General features: G+C 30.6%; 1 pseudogene; it reads right to left on the reverse strand.

Moving 5' to 3' along the window:
- Positions 1-24,091, reverse strand: part of LOC142319824 (uncharacterized) — a 35,089-nt pseudogene that overhangs the window by 4,293 nt on the left and 6,705 nt on the right.

The raw sequence follows: 24,091 nt of genomic DNA on the forward strand, positions 1-24,091 counted from the left end.
TTTTAGTCACCTTTTTCATACAATATATGAATAAAACTTTTCCTGTAAAAGTTATAAACAAACTTTTTTGTAATTTATAATGAAATTTGTTTAGAAATTTTGCTCTACAGTTTGTAGTTATTTGGACATATAAGAAAATTTATAGCTGCACATATAATAAAATTGAAGTTTTTTTTAACCATGACAGATGTTTAAGTATAAGTTGATATTTGTGATTAAGCCCAACGTTTCTGTATACACCATCATAACCTAACATTACTACAGACTATATATATATATCTGCAAACATACACAGTGAAGAAAATCTGCCATTTATTCAGAAAGTACTGGGTTTGAATCTCAGGCCTGTACCTTTTCATAAGCTATGAAATTCATTTTTCTTGTACTCATTTCTTAATAATGAATTTAAAAAATAATATTACCGTATTACAAGATCTGTTATGAAGAACAAATACCTATTAAGAATCCATACTTCTCGACTGCAACTTAGAGCTGAAAGTATAATTAACTTCTCCTTAGCAAAATTTGTTTTAATGTATACTGAGAATAGAAAATTCCATTCTTTTTCGGTCCCATGTTTAATACCCTCACAGTAGACTATTGTTTTTAAGTCCTCATGAATCCTGAAAATAATATAACAAAATATTAGTCTGTTATCCTTAGATAAGGTATTTAGAACTAGTATTCAGAATACAGTTTCAAATATTTGTCCATGACCGTTGCCAGTGAAATGTTTTCTGCAAACATCTGTAAGGAAAATATTGTCTCTAAATTGTTAAAAATGCATTTTATTTTTAATTATCCTCTGTATTTCATACAAAGCTAAAACAAAATCAAATTATATTTAATTGGTACATTATCATATTAGCCCATTATCTCAATTTGTAACAGTGCTTGTGCTTGTATGGGATAAAATTCAAATAGCAAAACTTGTTTTAAAAAAGCTTTGTAAAATGAACTTTTTTTAGCTACACAAAGCAATCTACAAGATAGAAATCTTAACTATTTCTGCTATATATCCATTTGAAATAGATATTAGTGAGCCAACTGCTACTAAAATAGTAGGATCTACACTCTCATTTACTCACATTGACATCTCGGCATTTATTTATTTAAAATGTATAAATAAAAAAAATAAAGTAACTGAAAGAGGACATTTCTAAAAAAAAAATTTAGTGCAGACTCAATTCATAGATTCTGATGAGGGCAATAAATGACAGATTCCCTCCACGTGTTGCCGCTGGGTAGGTTAGATCTAGTTTCTAACTGAACCGAACATGGAGAATTTTGGACTATCTATCCGATCTTAACTTGGAATCTATTGCTATCTCTCACAACTTACAATTTCAATTGAAAAACAAAGTATGCTAAAAGAAAGAACTACCCCACGTGATAACTCAAGTAAGGAATCCAACATTGCTTCATGCAATGCATCAGGATCTAGGGTCTGGGGAGTCCCAACATCTGCAATCAGGATTAGTCAGAGCATCCTTGGAATCCTTTAACATTAAAATTTAAAAAGAAATAGTTCTTTGGCATTTATAGCTTCAGATAAAAAAATGAATTTAGACAAAAATGAGATCCAAATTTTATCTCAAACCTAAGAAACCAGATTTTTAGTTGACAATTGAACAGATATGATATGTGGAACAGATATGAAAAATTATAGAATTTTTAATGGTAAACCTGCAATTAAAATTATGAAAATTATGCCATTATTAGGTACCGGTTTTTATGTAAACAAGAAAATATAAGATAATGTACCAGAATTCAAATCCAGTTCCAAAAGGCTGTTTCTTCTTAAAATTAAAAGTAAAAACAAAAATACATCTTTGTACTTGAACTAAACTAAAACTTTGTACTTCAACTACATTTTTTCTTGAATTAAAATCCTCATCAATTGCCATGCTCCCATAAATGAATACAATAGAAAAAATCCACAGTAAGTAGAAGAATTCTGGTATCTTTTAGAAGAAGAAATGTCTAAGATTCCAAAGTTAAATACTTTGGGTGATTTCAATGCACAAATAGGCAGAAATATATAATTATATAATATATATTTTAGAAATATAGTTGGTGAATATCCAGGATGTAATAAAACCAGCAAAAATGGTATAAGGTTTACTGACTTTTATAAGTTTTTCAGTTTAATACAATGTCAACATTCTTTAGAAAACTACCAAGGAAATGTAAAACATGGATATCTCCAAATCGTAACTTAGGAGAATTTCAGCTGAATCATGTAACTATCACCAAAAGAAATATTAAAGAGATTATGAATGTTACAATAAGAAGAATTAGAGAGTTTGATTCTGATCATTACGTTTCTAAATTAAATTTTTACCTTCTAAAATTACAAATAAAAAAATAATTTAAATAATTTTATAACGTAGACAGAATTACTGTAACAAAGAATGCAATGGAAAAGTTTCAAGAAATAAAATATCCAAAAAAGGTGGTTGGCAAGGATTATCTACAGAAATAAGCAGTGCTGCTAAAAAGATTTTTTGTTTAACAAAGATCAAGAAGAAAGTAAGGTGGAATGAGAGATGTCTAGCTGCATTAGCAGAAAGATAAAAAAAAATTAAAAAAGTGGAAATCTTCTGGAAAGAAATACATCATGAATAGTACAGCCAACAAAGAAAAGAAAAAGGAAGGATAAGAGGAACAAGCAGAGTTTTCAAAAAATCTCAGCTTATGGAAATGCAGGAAAACTTTGTTAAAAACAATTATAGAGATTTCTATCAAGTTTTTAGTATAAACTAAATGTATACCATGTACCTAGTGTCAGTTTTTAAGGAAAATGGTAAAATAAGCCTAAATAACTCTGAAAACTGTGAAATTCTCACAGAATATTTTTATATACTTAATAATTTTATAATTTACAATTTTATAATTGTTCAGAAAAAATTGAGACAGAATTTTTATACATTGTTGAAAACTTAGAAGATGATTTCAACCTCTGAAGAAATTAAAAATTTAATTAAAACAAAAAAAGAACAAAGCTAGTGGATAGGAATCAAACATCTGATTTTTTTAAATGGTCGGAACCAAAAATCACAGGAGATCTAAAGATAGTTTTTGAAGAAATATGTAAAACAGAAACATAACCTTTACTAAAACCTGATAGGTAAAAATTACAGCACCATTTAATAACTTTTGTAGAAGATTTTGTAATTCAAACTGGGGCACCTTCCTCCATATTCCAAAAATACGCATTCAATCAATGAATGTTGTTTTAGACGCGGTGATATAGCAGGCATACTTGATGCCATAAAAATACCGACTGGAAGAAAATGAGAGGGTATGGGTCAATGAGTTTTGGAATATTAGTAATATGGGAATAAAAACTACTTTTATTTTGGGATGGAATGGTTCATTGTCTATTATCAATAATAATATCATACGATTATAAATTTACCAACATTTTACTTTCTTCTGGTCTCCACTTTTGCTCCATGCTCCACTTTTTAAATAATTTAACTGCTTGTTGTGAACATGCCTTAATATTGAAATAACATGCTTTGCTTGTAATCAATAATTTTAATTTATGCTCTTCATATCTTTTTGGTATTTTTAAAATATTATTATATTTTTCAAAAATTGGCCTGATTAACTTCTTAAGATATCTCTAAATAAAGAAGTAATAATGGAATATAAACAACATTTTAAACAGTAAATAATTTTGAAACTCAAAGTTAACTATATAAATAAATCAAAGCATTTACCTGCATCACTATAAATAAATTAAGATCTCTATAAATAAATTAGAATATGTGTATATTAAAAAAGATGTTTCCTTAAAACTTAGGAATTTCTACGCTGATCTAAATTATTTTTTTAAATCAAGTTTTAAACCATGAAAGATTATTATACTCCACAACTGGATGAGGAATAAGGTTTGAACTGAAAATGTCATAATGTAGAGTATTATTTATAGGGTATAATGTTTAGAATGATTAAGTAAATCACATCCTAAAAAGAGAAAACTAAATGTTTGTCACACATGAATTTTAAAATATAGTTTCAATATTATTCTAATTTTGCAATTTTATAAAAGATTGGCAATATGTTCGTAAGATTTAAAAACTTTTTTTTTATCAAACAATATGTGATTTTTGGTAGTAAACTTTATCTATAAAATATAAAACTGAAATTTTAAAAATATCATGGTTTCTTTTATATATTTGCACTTCATATCTAAGAAAAGGGTCTGTGTTAGTCAATTTGTTTCCATTTTTCTATTCATTTGGGATCACACTTGAATGACAAGACCTTTTGTAATATAACTTGCAGAATAAAGTTCTTAATTGTTATTTAATTCATGGAAATTAGACAACTGAAAAATAAACAGATAAAAATTACTTAGATAATAATTTTTTTTAATGACAGAAATACAATAAATTATTTGAAAAATTATTATTTCAAAGTTGGCAGTACAATAACAATTGATCATCCATGTGCAATTCTGTATTAGTGTATAAAATCATTCTGTAAGGTACATCATGTATACTGGGTACTATGAACTGTGCTGTTGTTAGTGAAGGTTTCCTGTGAATTTAGTTTGAAGGTGATCGGTTTTCCATTGAAGTAATGCTAGTTATTTACCACAGAGGAATGAACTGATGGTATTCATTTTGGGTGTGAGTAATGGTAATGCTAGAGTTGTTGCAATAGTATGTGAAATACATTTTCTGAATTGTAGGATTCCAGATCCCAAAACTTATAAGCGGGACTTTTCACAATCTTCAGGAAATAGGTCCTCATGAAATGGTGGAAGGCAGTTTTCAACACCGATTTAGCCTCAATATATGGTGTGGTCTTCACAATCAGCTGTTTGGACTGTTCATATTACCTGGCCACTTAAATGTAAGGTCTATTTGCACATTCTTCAAGAATTGTTGTCCCAGCTGCATGAAGATGTTACTCTAGCAATGAAACACAAAGTATACTTCAGTGGAATAGCGCGCCTCCCAACTTCTCTTGTGCTGTTTCCACTCTCTTAAATCATCATTTCCCTCAGAAACAGATCTTTCTGTTCAACATTCCTGACCACGAAGCTTGCCTGATCTAACATCTTAAGATTTTTGCATCTGAGGATGGATTAAAAAGTGTAGTATATAAAACAAAAGTACATTCTCATGAGGAATTAACTATCCGCATTATGGATGCATCTGAGCAACTTATGTACAATCCTAAAGAACTAAAAAGAGCAGCAATTGAAGTACAGAAGCATGCCAAGAAATGTGTTGAAAATGGCAGGCTCATTTCTGAACATTTTTATAAACTGGTACATATGCACTTTGGTCTAGTGTACCGTTTTTAAATAAAATGCTAATATTTTTTAACTTTTCTTTGTTTTAATCCAATTATCTTACACCATTTTGTTCAGAATTAAATTCTCTACAAGCTTTGTTAAAGAGTTTTATTTTTTTTATTACCTTTTTAACACAGTTATTATACATCAATCATAAAAAACAGGAGTTTTTACCCCAAATTTCTCAAAAACTAGTACTGTTCTGAGACCTATTTTATTTAATTTCTCAGGTCAAAAACCATAAGAATTCACTAATTCTGTTCCTTAATTAACATTCTAAAATTTTCAGTACGATTTCATTTTACCAGGTAACTGAAATCTGTCACTAACTGTAACTCGTAAATGAAGCATTTTAGAACAAATGTTTGTATGAGATTTTTTCATTATTTTCACAAATAGAATATGTCATAAAAGTCATGAGAGAACTTCATGATACACTTTGTGTATAAAAAAAGTCAACCCGTGATTGGCTGCAAGTTTTATGCAATATTTAAGGAATTCTAAACAGGAACTAGACTCATTTTCAAGTAGAATTAATTTTTTTGTACCTGTAATGTTAGAAATGTTTCAAAAAAGTATCTACCAAAAATATAATTCAATGTCAAAAACATACCAAAAATAGGTTTTTCAACAACCCTGAAGGATTGTTTTTCATTTTGAATATGGATTCATTACTAGTTTCGTAAATTTTTTCCTTATTGTTTACTAACTAAAATAGTTGCTTGGTGGATATGCAATTTAATAAAAGATTTCAAGGGGAAAAAATTAAAAGAAACAAAATTTGAAGTAATTTTTATGTGGAAAATCTTTTGGAAATTTGACCAGCACACATAAGAGGAGCAGAGATGACAGATACGACTGGTAAGAACAAGTTGGATTACTAATTTGGTTTGTGTATATTAATTCATGACTTTAATATGTATACATTATAAATATCAGAATACCTGTCATTTTGTTTGTACCATTTCTCATTTAAACTGAAGAACAGCAAATCCAATCTGAATAATTCTTTTTCTATTGTATTTCTTGAACTTTAAGATAAGTTTCAGACTTAGATTTATTTAAATGACCAAAATATCTAATTAAGTACGCACTAGGACTAAACCGAGAACATATTGTAATTTATGCAATTTTTTTTATCAGTTAATATTCTAAGTTGCTAATTATACTTGTAACATATATCAGTGGTTCCTGAGAATGAAATCTGGAAAGCAACTTGAAAAAAAATCATCTTCTATTGAAAGAAATAAAAAAGCAAATACTGAAATATCAGTAACTTATTGTCATATATTTCTTGAATTACAATTTTTCATAATGAGCCCTATCTTACAGCTATAAACACACGTTTTATCATTAAACTGTTAAAGCTGCATAACTTTTATTATATTTTACCGCTATTTTTACTGCTTCCATGTAGGTAGCAAATCCTTAATTTAACCATAAATCTGACCACCATTTCATTGTAACAAGGTTTCCAAACCACTGATGAGCTAATTCATGTGCTAAAGTTAGAGAGATCGATTCCTTAGTAGCAGTTGAACTGTTTTTATTACATAGCAAATCACTTTTTCTAATAACACAATAAATAATTTTTTCTGTAGTGTGCAAAGCTTAGAAACATTATTTTATTCTACAATGATATATTTTATGGTTGATATTACCACCAAAGTTCACTCTTTCAATATCCTCTCTTTGTTTCCTAATTGCCTTGGTATCACAGATTATAAAGAAGAAAAGCATTGAGTTTATTGCATATCTGCTTGTATGGGTGCACGAAAGATAGCAGAAAGGGTGTCTTACAACCATATAAAATTTTTATTTTTAAAACACAACTAATTCTCCATATTAGATCATCCACTACAATCTCACATCTGTTGCTGGCTGACAACATTGTTGCTTATAAGACTAATGTTTTTTTCTATGATCTGCATACTCTATAAATACCACTATTTAATAAAAATAAAACACAATTAAAATTTATTTATAGAATATAAAACTCCAAACAGTAACATACTAAATACAATAAACAAATAGAATTACTAAGTAACAAGATAACTGTGAACATCCTTGTATTCATTGTGTGATTTTCCAATCTAATGTTATAAGCAAAAGTAACCTGGTTGTATAAAATCTTGTAGAAATGTACTCCTGGCTGAGAACTATAGGATAACGAACAACACCTATCCTTCTTAAAAGTTTCTTTCAATGATTATTGCATTTCCACATTAAAGATGTGTAATATGTAATTAATACACAATTACTATATTTTCTAACAAGCATTAGTAACAGTTTGTCACCAGATCCCTTGAATAAGCATTAATTACAAAACTATATTTCAATCAATTTAAAAAAAAACACTACAGTATCAAGTTTTTGATTTGTACGATGTACATGATGTATTTTTATATAATTTTTTTTTTTTTACAAATATTTAGTCATCTTCATAGCTCCTGACCTTCATAGGTAAAAAATCTTATTGCCTTTCATTCTGCAGGTTCTAGGATTCAGTCTCAATTAGGAACTATTTTATTTTACAGTAATTGTCTGTTATAAAATTGAATTTATCCAAAAAAAAGAAAAGTGATTGTAATTGGATACAATCCCTTTCAAATCCATTTTAATTAAAAGTTATGTATTTAAAAAAAACTGTATTCTTAACAAAAATATTGATTTCAAGCACTTATTTTCAGATTATATATTTTTATGTGAGGTCAAGTTTGGTGACAAATATCTCATTAATGGAGTTTTAGATTATAATATAGTATGTATAAAAATTTAGCTTGTTGGATTTATCTGTTCAGACACATTTAAAATTTTTTAAATTGTTTAAATTTTAACATATTTTTTTTAAAGGTTTTACAAATTTAAACATTTGTCAGACACTTTATTTGAGAGGTTTTTTTTTTATGAAAATCTGAAATAAAATCTGATTTTAGATCTTTGATTCATAAGGCTTTACTTTGCCTGATTAAAATTTACAAAATTTATAACCAGATTTTTTCAACTTTTGGAGCAATGTTCATCAAACTGAATTGAAATATACGCTAAATTTTAGATCACTAATATTTTTACTTTTCCGTTTTTTATATTTTTAATGGCTTTATATCTTCACACCTAAAACTTATAGACATATGAGAATTATTAAGTAGGCTTCATTGTAAATTCATTATAAATTAAATATTGAAGTGTGATTATGATGAATAGATTTTTTAATTCAATCAATACAAATGTATTGCTATTGGAAGGACTGATTCATTCCTTCCAGTAAAAAAGGTGACCCAATGATGTCACATTCCTTTCAAGAATAAAAGGAAATTAATTCTTGTAGGTAGTTGCACAAAAAGCATTTACTGGCCATGTCCACTATGTAATTAGTAAATAAAAATAATTGTATTTAAAACATCTTCTCATCCTAATTTAAATTTAGTGTATTACTTTAAAGCACTTTCATAACAAAGCTGTTTCCCATATCTTCACAAATTATAGTTGCAATCATATAATGTATTTATAAAAAGTGTAAAAAAAACAGAAATGTATAAAAGTTAATGATTTGAGATTACAGATCCATATGAAACATGATGGTAATGCTATAATATTCAAAATCAATGTTTTTTTTTGGATTCCAGAAGTTATAATCAGCCAAAGTAAGGCCTTTGGAATCAAGAATCCTAAAAAGGTATCTTTTTTTTTAAATTAACCTAAAAAATATTTTGAATTAGTAAAAATGATTTAAAAGGCTAAATCTCAAGTATATTTTATAAAAATATATCAGTAAATTTTTTATATTTGTCTTCAAACTTGATTATACCTAATTAAAACTGTAGTTAGTCTGTATAAACCTGTAGTTTTTTTGTACATTATTTTCCATGATGGTCAGAAATATTAATTTGAAATTTAAACTTTTGTGATCTCCAAACCAAATTTTATAACAAATTGTTTTTTAAAAAGTTATTACAACCACCTTATCAAGTAATTCGTTTTCGGTTGTGCAACTTTTTCAGTTAATCTGCAGGTCACAGACAAGAAAGAATACATTTCACAAAAGTAACATTTAAAAAAATAAACAACTAAAAGCAGATTGTAGATGGGGATTTTTAAATTTATTATATTTGGTTCACTGTTTTGTTATAAAAGTTTTATTTATAAAAAAATGGATAGTAAAGTAGCTTAGAAGTTATTCATAAAGTTTAGATTTACAGAAAAAAATTTTTAAATATTTGAACTCATTTATTCTGCAAAGTATGTGCATATTCAGTAAAGAAAGAGAGAAGAATTTTAACATTAATAATTGTCAGTGATGGTCACTAATTTAATTTGGTATATTTGTTAATTCTCAAGTCGCCTGTTATTCTATGAATTGTTTTGAATTGAGCACATTACATGTTTGATAATATGATATCCTCTAAAAACCTGGCAAATAAAAAAAATATATGATCACTTTAAATAAAAAACTACATAGATATACAGTTGTAAGATTTCCATTTTTCAGTATTGAAACTAGTTCCAGGATTCAAAGCATCCTTTTCTAATAAGTCGTTTAATGTTATTCTATTCATGTATTTTGTAGCTGATATTTAATTGTTATCAAAAATGTTATCCTGTATTGTAGAAAGATAACTGATGAAGACATTCAATTGTGATTTGCTAGAGCATTGATTCACATGAATATATGTGTGAAGCATTTTCACAATAAGTGATATTTTTAGAAACATTTCAAGAATAAATGTTTCTAAAAATTGTAACCTAAATTGTAATTAGTAGTAAATAAAACAATATGTATTAAATTAAAAAAAGGGTAAAAACAAGTCATGAATACCTAAATGTAACAAGTCCCCAGTTTTCCATAGCACCATGAATTAAATCAGGTAATGCAACTAAGTCTTGCTTTGGTAATGGAAATTTTATATCAAAATATTTCTCATAAAATGATAAAATCTTAGGTCCAAGTTTTTTAACAAATTCTACTTGATCTATAGCATCTTTTCTGGCCCATATTCTAAATTTAACATTGCCATCTGCTTTATCTGTATCTTTATGTTCCATCTCAGAAATCATAAAAGCAACTAAATAAGTTGACATTGGAACTGATTTTTGAAATTCATCCCACACCCAATCTGTTTTCCCTTCCCTGAAAAAAAATTAAAAAATTTATAAAAAAGAACTAATTTTAAACTTTTGTGTTATGTTAATGCTTTTTAATTTTATGATGTTCTCAATTTGACACATACTTGTATCTACATATTATTAAATAAGTTTTACACGCATGTTCAAGCTGTACTTTTCATAAAATTTACCAATTTTGTGATTCTTTTTTATTTTGCAGAGGAAGTTCCTTTAATGGTGCCACTATAAGTGGAAGATCTTTAAAAAAATCTTTTTAATGAAAACATCATTACACACAGAACAAATCACCAAACAAATATAATGCCAATGGATTATTATATAAACTAACATTTTTAGATTGCAAAATATTCAAATGAGATCCAGTTTTAAACAAACATACAATAAACATATAAAAGTCCTTCGCAACAATATAAAATCAGTACTTGTTGACCATCTCATAGAAGTTATAAATTTGTCAACATCAACACACCCTTTATATTCTGCAGTACACAAAAAGTACCACATTTGTATATTATGAAATACAAAAACATACATAAGTGCACAACAGTGATATACTAAATAAACTGACAGAATTCAAATTACACATGCTTTTCGACCACATTCTTAGTACATTTGCATAAAAAACTATTAGCTGACACTTACGGGAAAGGTGTTGCACCTGTCACTAAACATGGTCACAACCATAACTGAAATCCTTGGAAGTAACATTTAAAAAAAAATTTATTGTACATTTCAGCTCAGTTTGTTGATATAAAAGCTTAAATTTTTAATTATAATAAATACATTGTCTGTATACAAACGTAGGAAGATATTTTTAATTTTTTCTTGTTTCATTAATTAGTTTTGGATAACTATAGCAAAATAATGTATAACCTGGTATTATCAGATTGATTTTAGTATACATTCCTACATTCCAAGAGCTACATGGTAGCAATCTACTAAATTTCTTTGCTTTCTTTTTCTTACTGTTGTGAAGATGTAGGTTCCTTAACTTCATGTTTTTTTTTTTTTTTTGCAAACAGCTATTGCTTTCATATGGGCACCATTTTTGGAGGCTTATCCTAATTTTAAATAAAACTACAAGATAAAAATATTAATAATTGATTTAAAAAAATATATATAATGAAAATTAGAAAATAATATTTTGGATCCTTTAAATTAAAATTTTTTGAGTTCAGTTCTAAATTAAGGATAAGTAAATCTTTGGTTATTGTTAATTTTTAATTTGGCAGACTTCTAAAATCCTAAATTCAAAGACGAATTGGGAAAGTACTTTTTTCAGAATTTAAAGCAAATGTTTTTTAAGGTGTTATTTGTTTATTTCAACTTAAATTTTTTTTTTTGTCTTCATTTTCTTCTTCTTCATTTATGGATTAAGCACTGCCTGTTCCAGCTTCTTTCCATCTCTTTCTTGGTCTGCTCAAACTTCTTCTTCCAACTGATTTATAATTAAGGGTCAGCAGAGTTATACAATCTTCCATCATCCTCTCCACATGTTCTGTAGGTTTGGAGGCAGTAAGGTGGCATCCTCACCATTAATCATAACCTGTGCAGTGCTTGTAACATGGCTAGAGGATTTTATATAACTGGCAAGCTTCAAGAAGCCTTGGCCCGACAACTTATAAAGGCAATAATATTTTTTTTGTAAAAAACTTATTTTGTTGTTAATAAGATCTGTTAAATATTTTAACATATTTATAATACTTTTCTCAGTTTTAATTTCTTATTTGATCATATTTGAAATTTTATTTTTAATTTATAGAAATTTAATTTCACAGGGAACAGATTTCTTGAATAAGAATGATACTTCCATTTAGGCCAAATTTTGGAGACTCGTAGGGAATATTAGCTTATAAAAATTAAACAATCTGAATAATATGTTTACTAAATTAAAATCACTGATAGTAAAAAATCAACAAGCCAGCTAGTATGCAGCAGTCCATGTAAGGATTGTCACACTGTGTACATTGGACAAACACCTCAATACCTTAAAAAAAGAATAGAAGCCCATAACTATAGAAAAAAGGAAGTGACAGTGCTCACAAAATATAAAATAGAACATAAACATTCATTTGATTTCAACAGCACCAAAATATTATACACATAAAAGGACCGACCACTCTAGAAATGATTTACATCAATAGAAATACAAATGCTGTCAACAATAGAACAGACACAGTGGATTAAGCAACATATATGTTAATTTAATTTAAAAAATCATACATCTATATTATAAATTTAGTTTTAAGGAAAACAATGTTTAATGTTTGTAATTTTTGAGAAAAATATGTGCATTGTAAAGGTTTCAATACACAGGAATTAGTAATCAGGTTATATAAAGAGATACATATAATTTTCTAAATATAAGATGAGCGATGTGTGAGTAGGCCAAAACTGTTGCCGAAGTGGAAGCAACTAATGCTTGTGGTCTCAAATGTAACTGTTTAATGCGCTCATGTTTTGCAACCGGTTTTGTAAAGCGATGATTTTATGGAAGAACAGTAGGATGTTTTGTTAGTAGTTTGAATCTGAATTGTGTATTCGACCACCAACTCTGATAACATCTTTGTTAGTAAATGGGCACAGGGATAAGAGCTTGCTATGTGTGCTCAATTCCTTGCCGTTTTTTAGATGATTGTACTCATCGATGAATGTTCTTTTTTGAACTGTCTTGACAAGAGTGATCGTTGCTTGATCTAATTCATTCGTTTTAATAATCCATTTATTCTTAAACTGTAAACTTTCAGTTTTGCACTATTTATAAAACGAAGAATATATGCTGATACGCGCTTAACCCTAACAAAGGATGAATATTCATCATCTAAAGTGATCACATTAACCGGAGACGTCGACCTTCGTTCAGGTATGTCATCTTCATAGAACTCCAAATCCAATAGTTGCTGCCATGTGGAAGAATCTGACAACCACGTTGGCCCATGCCACCATAATGTTAACTTTAACAAGTGATCGCTGAAACTCCTCGTGAAGCCATATCAGCAGGATTGTCATCTCCTCTCACATGATTTCAATCAGGGTCTGACATTTTTTTAATCTTTCCAACGCGGTTTGCTAAAAACAAATTCTAATTATATAAAAGTTGAATCAACTTAAAAAAAAAATTAATAATCTAAAAGTATGACATTAAGATGTAAGATTAACTATTAAACAACATTAATTAAGTAGTATATAATTTATAGTGTTGTCAATGATAATCAGGATTGAAAATTACAGAACATTTTACATTTTTTCAAAGACAAACAAAACCAAATAAATTTAACTAACTTTTTTTTTACTTCTGTTAAAATATTTTCAATTACTGTTTTGATTGTGTTTATAACATAAAGTTAATTAATTATAATTAAAGTAATAAAAATAAGTTAATAATAAAATATGTAAAAAAATACCTGAGTTGTGTTGGGAAGAGATCAACCATGATACAGTAAACAACACTAATAGCTAAACTAGCAAGTGCTTCAAATATACAAGACAATATTAAATTTTGTAAAGCGTTTTATACTAATAAAAATCCCAGAGCAACACAACCAGATACCAACTATTTTTTATTCCAAAAATAAAAATGATTTATATTAATAAAATTTACGCACATTTTATTGAAATATTAATTAATACCATATACGTACCATTAATAATTGATAGAATTTTTTTAATAATTAATTCACCACAGAAGCTCGAAGCTTATATGTAGGAGTAAGGAAATAGAAATTTTGAAGTGTATGAAAAATGCCATGTCTGACCAAGATTCAAAACTGACCTCTGGATGAAAGGCAGAGAGCACTACTAGTAACTTAGAAGTAATTAAGAAGTAACTTAGTAATTTAGAAGGAACAATGAACGGAATGGATGAAGTCCTACGCAAGAACTACAGCATGAAAATAAACAAGAACAAAACGAAAGTAATGAAATCTAATAGAAATAACAAAGATGAATGTAAAAATAGGAAAAGAAAAGATTATGGAAGTTGAACAATTTTGTTATTTGGGAAATAGAATTAATAAAGATGGACAAAGCAGGAGCAATATAAAATGCTGAACAGCACATATGAAACGAGCCTTCAGTCAGAAATATAATTTGTTTAGATCAAAAATTAATTTAAACGTCAGGAAAAGATTTTTGAAAGTATATGTTTGAAGCGTAGCTTTATATGGAAGTGAAACTTGGATGATCGGAGTCGTAATTGTCGGATTATTGTTTGCCCAGAAAATTTTTGCAAACGTCTTTAAATGAAGCCCAAGTTGCACTTTCTACATTATTTAACATTGATCTACATTATTTAAATACATCATCTCTGACCAATTCTCTTATCCGAGGACCAACAAATATTCTTTCTTTATTTTTTCCTTCACTTACATCTGCAAATTTCTGCCTGATGTACAAACACCCAGGACTATCCTTCTTCATTGCTTTTACAAAATTTTTCATTAGTGCTAGCTTGATATGGAGAGGGGATAAAAATAATTTTTTGGGTTGAAATAAGGGTTCATGAATAATATTTTTCCCATTTGGAGTTAAGTTGTCTCATTTCTTTCACTGTATGGTAAAATAATGTTTATCTCTAGCTCGGCTGTCCCATTCGCAAAGAAAATACGTACATAGTATAGCTTAACTTCATGCCTAACAAAATAGCTATAACTTTCAAATCACCACATACATTCCAGCTATGTTTTTTATAATTTATTTTTTCAAGAACGTCTTTCATCACATTGTATGTCTCTTTCAAATTAATACCATAAGCGATTGGTATTGAAGGATATTTGTTACAGTTTTAAACTATACTTGGACGAATCTATGAAAAGGCACCAGTCCCCAGGTTTATGAACTTGTCCTAAGTGCAACATAAGCTCATCAATATTTGTGCAATAAACAAAATTATTTTCATCAATAAAGTACTGAGAAAGTTCTTTTTGTCGGTTTCAAAAGCCCAAAATTTTTTATATTTTTTTAAAGTAAATTCCAACCTTTCAGTCTTGATCCTAACAGTTCAGCTTGATTTTTGACAAATTTAAATCCCTAACAGAGTCATTTAATTCACCTTGTGATATAAAATGTGGCATATTGGAAGATAATTCAAAATCAAAATCATTGTTGTCTTCTTCAGTACTGCCCGATTCTTCATCACTACTTTCAAAACATACATTCACAGGTGGCTCAGGAGCTGCAATAATTTCACTGTGAAGTACAAGCCTGATTGCAGATTGCAATGAAGGATATTTTACAGTATGTTTAGATTTTTAGAAATTCCAGACACACTTGTTAAACAAAAGTAACGATCAGTTACATGATATTTTGGTTCACGTCAGATCACAAGTACACCAAATGACAAAGCCTTCTGTGTACCTTTCAGCCATCCTCTTAAATAAACAGAACAATTAGTGCATACTATATGAGAAGTCTCCATCTTATCCTGACCAGTTTTACACTGAAATCTCAAGCGAATGCTTTTTTAATTAAAGGTGTAATGTTTTTTCTATTTGATTTTAAGTAAACTCACCACATGCATAACAAAAGATATCCACAATATCTACACAATTTCATGGGATTATGATACTGCACTGTTAACCAACTTAAGACAGAAATAAGACTGAACAAAATTAATTCATTCCTAAATCCAGTGCTAATACAAACAACACAGCTGTATTTTCAGCTACATGTTTGACCTGCAAAGACACGATTAATCTTGTCCATGAAGGCTCACTCTTCAGTATTAGATATGATGTCATAATATGCGACTGTGATATGATTTAATTCTTTGTCTAGTATTGTTTATTTTTAGCTTACAAATTATGTTAACAATGTTAAACAATAAAAGATGAGCTAACAAAATACAATATAGGAGCTTAGTATGTTAACTATGTGTTGAAAAATGAAAAAAATCCTTTAATTAAAATTAAAAAATTTTTCAAAAATGGTGGTCTATAGAAAGATTCTGAGTTCATATTTATTTTCAGCATCAAAAAATAGATTAAAATCATGTACTGCATGTTAGGAAACAAAAATTATGTGTTTATCAGTGTTATTAATAAGTCAATATATTTAAATTAAAAAAAAAAAAGAAGATGAATCTGATTCGAACCAATGTGCCTTCCCTAAGATCCAAATATTTCCAATAACAAAAATTTTATTTGGCTATAATTCTAGAACCAAAGAAAATAAATACCACATTTGATATATCGCTGAAAATTAGAAAATATCATAAATTTATAATAAACAATAAATACCAAGCAAGAAGATGTCAAAAAAATTCTTCCAATCAACAACATGGTCAAAGTATTTTTTTAAAAAATAAACCTTCCATTGATGATATTTTAAAAACTTACTGTAGGACTGTCTGAGAAACTTCCATTTCAAAATAGAAAAAGGAAATTTATATGATATGCACCAGAACTTATCCCTACGAGATAAAAACTAAGGCTACTTAAAAAAAATTACATATGGATCAAATTGAGGATGTCCTTGTCAACTCTGACAAGGATAAAAGATTTGCAAAATTAAAAAAAAAGATTTAATATACACTAGGCATCAGTTTGTAGTTGAAACAATAAATGAATAAACTTGATTTTAATAAATAAATAAAATATTATTTTATTTTATTATTATTTTTATTTTAATAAATTGATTTTTTTTTATATAAAGTTGTCATCTAAGATGAGTTAAAAAGAAAATATCTGAAACAAAAAATTACACGTACTTAAATACAATTACTATTTACAAACTACCAATTGCTATTTATGTACTTACTCAGAAAAAATTTAATTCCTAGCCTATGGACACATAATGGTAACCAAAAACTGGTTGGTATACATGTTAATCCAATTACAAGTGTATGTAAATATACTGAACGATCAATTGAAGTAGCATCACATAGCTTTTCTTCATGAAATACTTTCTTTCTGTTTCCTGTTTAGCCTCTGGTAACTACCGTTTAGATAATTCTTCAGAGGATGAATGAGGATGATATGTATGAGTGTAAATGAAGTGTAGTCTTGTACATTCTCAGTTCAACCATTCCTGAGATGTGTGGTTAATTGAAACCCAACCACCAAAGAACACCGGTATCCAAGATCTAGTATTCAAATCCGTGTAAAAATAACTGGCTTTACTAGGACTTGAACGCTAGAACTCTCGACTTCCAAATCAGCTGATTTGGGAAGACGTGTTCACCACTAGACCAACCCGGTGGGTTCTTGATGAAATACTGAAGATACGATACAAACTGATGGAGTTTCATTTGGGTGAAGTTCTTCAAATTTGTCAAAACGATTAAATAATTCAGGAAACCACATCATTAAAGTATAGTACCTGGAAAACAAATAAAAATAAGATTATATACTATTAATAAATTATTTTATATGAATAGACAATATAAATAAATATAATGAAAAGAATGATAAATAAGTTTAATAATAAACTTATTATTTTTGCAAACTTTTACCTTTATTAACAATGAGAATCTTAGTAATTTTTGGGTTTAAACGCAAAAATGTATTACCTTCTAATTGTCCTAAAATTTGATACATAATTTTTTTATCTTCAGGTACCTTGGTAAATAATTTTTTTTTATACTATTTGAACATAAGAGTCACTGAACTGCCTCACTGTAAAGTCATTTCCTTCGGAAGCCTAGTAAAGAGACGGATGTCACACAGGAATACTATAATGTACCAGCACATCACCAAGAGAGATCAAAGGTGAGCAGGTGACATAATTAACTTATCCTGAAGAATCTATCCAAGGAAGAAGGAAGAAGGAATAAAGAATAAACTTCGAAAGGGCTTTATCACAGTCTGCCTTTGATCAGGACGATTTATTTGTTACTTTCACCTGACAAACAGGCAGGTTAACTATTTAAAGCAATGAGTGGTTTTATGAAAAATTATACGTAATTATTTATCTTCGCCTGAAAAGCGGAAAAGAAAAAGAACAATGATGCAGTCAAAATAAAAGGGAAGAAAATAAAAAGGAAGACCCATAAATCAACAAAAAGATAGGACGAGAAAAGGTTTGGTAAGGAGAAATAATCTATAGAGAGGGGATAATGGAGGGAGAAATCTGATACTCACTCGATCCAATAAATTAGTACAGGCTGTAGACAGTATGTGTATTTATGTCTGTATACAAGGGGCAAAATACAAAAAATACAAAAATAGAAGGCTAGTAAAAGTACAAGGGAAATTATTTTTTCACAGTTGATAGAAGTGCTGCATTTGAAAGGGTCTGAATGACATGCAAAGTTTATCAGGTTATAGATTGTAATTAGTCTGACAAAATTAATAAGAAAAATGTGCTAAAGTAATTACATGATCTTAAAGTGAAAGGTTGCTAAGTCGGTGTAATGATTAGCATGTGAGCTTTGAGATAAACTGGTCTTGGTTTGATTACTAACAAGGGTCTGGATTATTTAACTTATCATTTCATCCATCTTATCCTCCTTATTAAAAATGTATGTAGTATGTCTGAGGTTGTCAGTAAAAACAAAATAATGTTTAATGAGTGGAAAGAAATACAAAGTCATTAACTGTAGTAGATTAAATCATTGAAATATCAAGTCTAGTCATTCAGAAAACTGAAGAAAACATTTTAGCTGCGGTGCAAGAGCATTTCTTGAGCAGAATAAATATATATGAGCAAAATTTTTGAAGTGTAGTATGCCACCAAATGAAATAATTGTTATCGTACAAAAGTAAATAAGCATAAATCAATGCAACGGAGGAATATTAACTGCAGTACCAGAAATGATTGCAAACATCAAATGAGAAACTTTGGCTTGTTTATGGAGTTAGAAGAACAATATTTTTAATTTTATTTTTTTAATATTAGGTACACTATCTACCTTTCACACACTCGCTGTGTGTACAGCGAGTTTTTAAAATGGAATACATCTGTAAATGTCAACAGGTGATTTAATTATGACGAAACTAAGAAAGGTAGATGATAAATGTACTATTATAAAAATTACAATGACCTTACCAAAAATGTACATATTTTAATAATAATTAGACGAACATCTTACTAGAAAGTATTTTTGATGATGACCATTAGGTTTAAGACATGGTGATGCCATGAACAGGCAAGAGATTTCTATATCGGTATCAAGAAAATCAATCCAGGCTGACTGGATGCAATGTGATCGTGGTGAAAAGTAAATAAAGGTATGTTCTAAAAGGAACTCGATCCTGGAATAACAAATATTTATATTATAGTGAAGTTTATTCCTCTTATTTTATATACTGTAATGAAATGGAGCTAAAAAAAAAAAAATGTTGATATAATTAAAGTGCAATTTGAAATAAAAATGACTTATCTGCACGAACAGAAAATTAACACCCGGGAGCCTGGAAAATGGTTTAAAAAGCAGGACAGTAAAATAAAAATAAAAACAATTAAAAATCATAGCATCTGTTTGAATTCTTGAAGTTTCCTCTTCATATAGCTCTTAATTTCTACTAAAATACTTCTTTTACAATATACAATACCACCAACCTTCAGCTATTTCTTCTTTTGCACATATTTCTGCTAGGTATATACGCATAACAAAATAAACACTAGAAACTACTATTTACACATTTTTTTTTTTTATGAAACAGCAAACATCAACAGTTATAGTCGGTCATTAACCTTTACACAAGTTTACTACAGTATATTGCTTATACTGTTTGTACAAGTTTTACATAATTTAAAATGGTAACATTTTTTTGCATAAATTATAAATTGTACAAATCATGTCAGGAGTCAAGAATAGGTTTTATTCCAAAGATTAAAAAAATTGAATTGCTCCACCATTTATATAAAAGAGTCAAGGAAAAATAAGAAAAAACCTAAACCAGTGCAACACTAAAAATTAAAAAATGAGTTAATAAAAAAAAAGGACTGGCTTAAATTTAAATTAATGTAAAAAGATAATTATAGCAGCGAACAATATTGATGTAACTACGTGAAGATAATATATAAATAGAAATACAGCATAAAATAACAATTTCGATAGCATTAATTGATAAATATTTGAGAACAGTGTGCATAATAAACATAGTAATGTATGATAAATACATAATAAACATAGTAATGTATACAAGTTTAATGAGTTGGGAGAAAATCCAGTTTTATCTAATTAACAACTGATTAAAAACTCATCAACTAAGTAATACTGATCCTGTTACAAGAGATTTCAATAGATTGTCAGACCTTTTAGATCATTAGTAGATTTATAAAATGTAGAAACTGAAGCGCAATGAAGTCTCTTCTTATAAATCAAGGTAGTACACGATGAAAGAAAGATGATGATCATGATAAATGTCATCATTGAATTGAAAACAATTTAAATAATTAGTTATTCTTACCCTACAATAAGTCCAAATTGTATGAGGCATGTAAGTACAGTTGGTCTTAAATGCGGACTCTTAAATAATAATAAAGTCTGTTCCCATGACTCCTTTAAAAATATTTTAACATCTTTTCTTGTTTTAATACTTCATACACTTCGCTGTGATAGCATTCTTATTACACTCACCCTGTGCTCCTTTTCACGCAAACTACGAATCTGAAAATAAAATAAGGTAACTACATTCAAATTTTAATTATATATTTTGTTTGAAGTAACTACAGAAATATTAATAAAATACATTTTTTTAAGATAAACTGGACTTTTAAAAAATCTTTGCTAAAAACATTTTGCTAAAACGTGTTCCGCTTTAGCCTCGTCTAGTGGAGCTGGTGACCGTGAGATCCCCAATCGCCGAGTTACTATCTTGTAACCTAGCCCCCAAGGGTCTGCATCCACGGTCTCCGTCAGTTCTCTCCAGCAGCGTGCCTTGCTCACGTTGATGGCTCGACGGAACCGCTTCTTTGCTGTCTTATACTCGGCTGACCTGGCGTTCGCGTCAATGCGATTCCTCGCACGTTGGGCCACCTGTCTTAGTCGAAGACACTCTTGGCGCCACCCCGCAATCTCCGGTGTCCACCAGTACATGGGTCGCTTCTGGTGCCTCGGAATAATAATAATAATAATAATAATAATGCCCTGAGGTAGGTAATCCCTACGTCCGGAACACAACATCTACGTTCCACTTCCAGGGCTATATGTAATGTACTTACGTACATTACATATAGCTGGCTAGCAGGGTTCCGAGTGTTGTTCTCGGATATGCTATTTTTCGGCCGAATTTTAAAACTGGATTTCGCGGCCACGTGAGGTACGAAAACTTTTAACGAATATAGACATGTATTGATATCACCTTTAGAGGTGGCGATGTGGGGGCCACGGTTGAAGTTATTTGCAGGTGTAACGGAGACCTTTCGTTGTCCACATGCCCCCAGCGATGGCAAGCACGTAGTTAAGGTGCCCATGTTTTTCATGGCATGGGAGCCCTGAAAACCTCGGTGTGTAAGGGCCTGGAGTCAGTGCAGAGACTGCGCATCCGCTCTTTGCCAAGACATGGAATGGACCTCCAGGGTTGGTAGCCCTGGAGTGGGGGTGTACCCCGGCGGCTAGCCTTACTACAGAAGGGATAAAACGATCATGCAAGTTGAACAAACAAACCTGGCAGAGGGTTCACGTAAACACCCCCGTCTAGAACCAGCCGTTTCGCCTGAGGCAAAACGGAGAAAGAGTGCGGAATCAAGAAGGATTGAGATTGAAGCTAGAAAAAGCTTTTTTCAAGATTAGTAATGTACCTAAACCCAAATACTTGGTCATTACAAAGGAGGATGGAAATTTCTCGAGGGTGAGTCCTTTTCTCATTGCTCGGAAAATAACTAAATGCGCTGGAGGGCCTGTTAAAGAAATAAGGAAGACCTTCACAGGATTTCATGTGGAGACTGTAAATGATGCTCAGTCTCAAAAGATCCTAGGCCTTAAAAAGATTGGAAAATTGGCTGTACATGTTGATCCCCACGGTACGCTCAACACCTCAAGGGGTGTGGTCGTCTGTCGGGATCTTCTAAATTGCTATTGCTCGAAGCAAGCAATTGTTGAGGAGTTGTCATCGCAAGGAGTAATAGAGTGTCGTCGATTGAACATGAGAAGGAACGGTAAGGTGCTACCCTCAGCCTCTCATGTCCTAACTTTCAACCGGCCTACTTTGCCAGAGAAAGTAAGAGCGGGGATTCATCGACTGGGCGTGCGGGCATTTGTCCCGCAGCCTATGAGGTGCTTTAAGTGCCAACGCTTTGGTCACACCGCTCTTAGATGTGAAAGACCGCAAATATGCGTGTGCGGTGGTGAGGTGCATGAAGGGGAGCCATGTAAAGAACCTCCTACATGTATCAATTGAAAGGGAACACATTCTTGTGGATCCAGGAACTGTCCTGTCTACAAAGACGAGCTGGCTGTGCAGGAAGTAAAAACCCTGCAAAAGGTCAGCTACTTCGAAGCAAAGAAGATTGTTAACGCCCGCAAGCCTAGAGCAACAACAACTTATGCTCAGGCTGCGGCTGCTGTTCCTGCTCCTGTTCCAATTGCTGTAGATGAGACTCAAATTATAAACAAACTTGCGCCTACTTTGGCTAACATGATTGAAAGGATCATCGAAAGCAAGATAAAGCCTTTCAGCAACAAAGAATTTGTTAAGCCAAAGATAGTGGTACAGCCTGCTGAAGATAAATCTGTAAAAATGAAAGTTGCTCCTGTAGAAAAGAAACGGACGCCAAACCAGAAGGTCAAGTCCGTCTTAGCGATATCCTTCAAGATCCTTCAAGAAAGAGTGTGTTATAGAGGCTTCCAAGCCTCCTGCAACTGAGGCCTCTAAACCACAGAGGCCACAAAAACCACACAGGGGGGGCAAGTGTCCCCCCTTCCACAGGCGGTGACTGGTGCTATCCCCGTGCCGGGAGTCGGCCAGGTTGTCGCCTCTCAATCGGCGTCGATCCATGTCCTTCGACGTCGGCGGCTTCGGTGGTCTCCGATTCGGAGACTGGAAGCTATACGGGCGACGACGTTCTCCGCGAACACAATGCTGTTCGCAATATGGAGAAAAAAAGGATGGCCGAAAGGAAAACCTAGGCTATAATTTAATTTAAAATCAGCAAGTCGATTGTACAATGGAACATCAATGGATGTTTTTCAAACATCCATGAGCTCCAACGCTTGGTACATGATGTAGACCCGATTTGTATATTTCTGCAAGAAACAAATTTCAGCCGAAATGAAAATTTTAAATTAAAAAGATACGATATATTTCGGCGAGATTAACCGCCAAATGTAAGAATTAGAGGTGGAGTAGCAATATTAACATCGACCAGAGCTACCGCCGAAGCTGTTGATCTAAATACAAACCTGCAAGCGGTCGCCATTAAAATGAAGCGTCCGCTTCAGGTCACTGTTTGCAGCATATACCTGCCGAATTTTGATTGGAAGGAGGATGACAGCACGATTAATTTCTGAGCTTCCCCCCACCTATTTTACTGGTGGGTGATTTTAATGCTCATAATTCACTTTTGTGGATCGGATCGAGTAGATACCCGTGGAAGAGAATTGGAAAGGTTCCTGATGAATTCTGAACTTATGCTTTTAAACGACGGGTCAGGAACCTTTTCCAATGCCAGAGATGGATCGACGTCCTGTATAGATCTTGCACTCATAAGCGGATCGATAGCACCGAGGTACGGCTTCCATGTTTTAGACGATTTGCATGGTAGCGA

The sequence above is a fragment of the Lycorma delicatula genome, chromosome 2 (genome assembly GCF_047948215.1).
Source record: "Lycorma delicatula isolate Av1 chromosome 2, ASM4794821v1, whole genome shotgun sequence".
Taxonomy (NCBI): domain Eukaryota; kingdom Metazoa; phylum Arthropoda; class Insecta; order Hemiptera; family Fulgoridae; genus Lycorma; species Lycorma delicatula.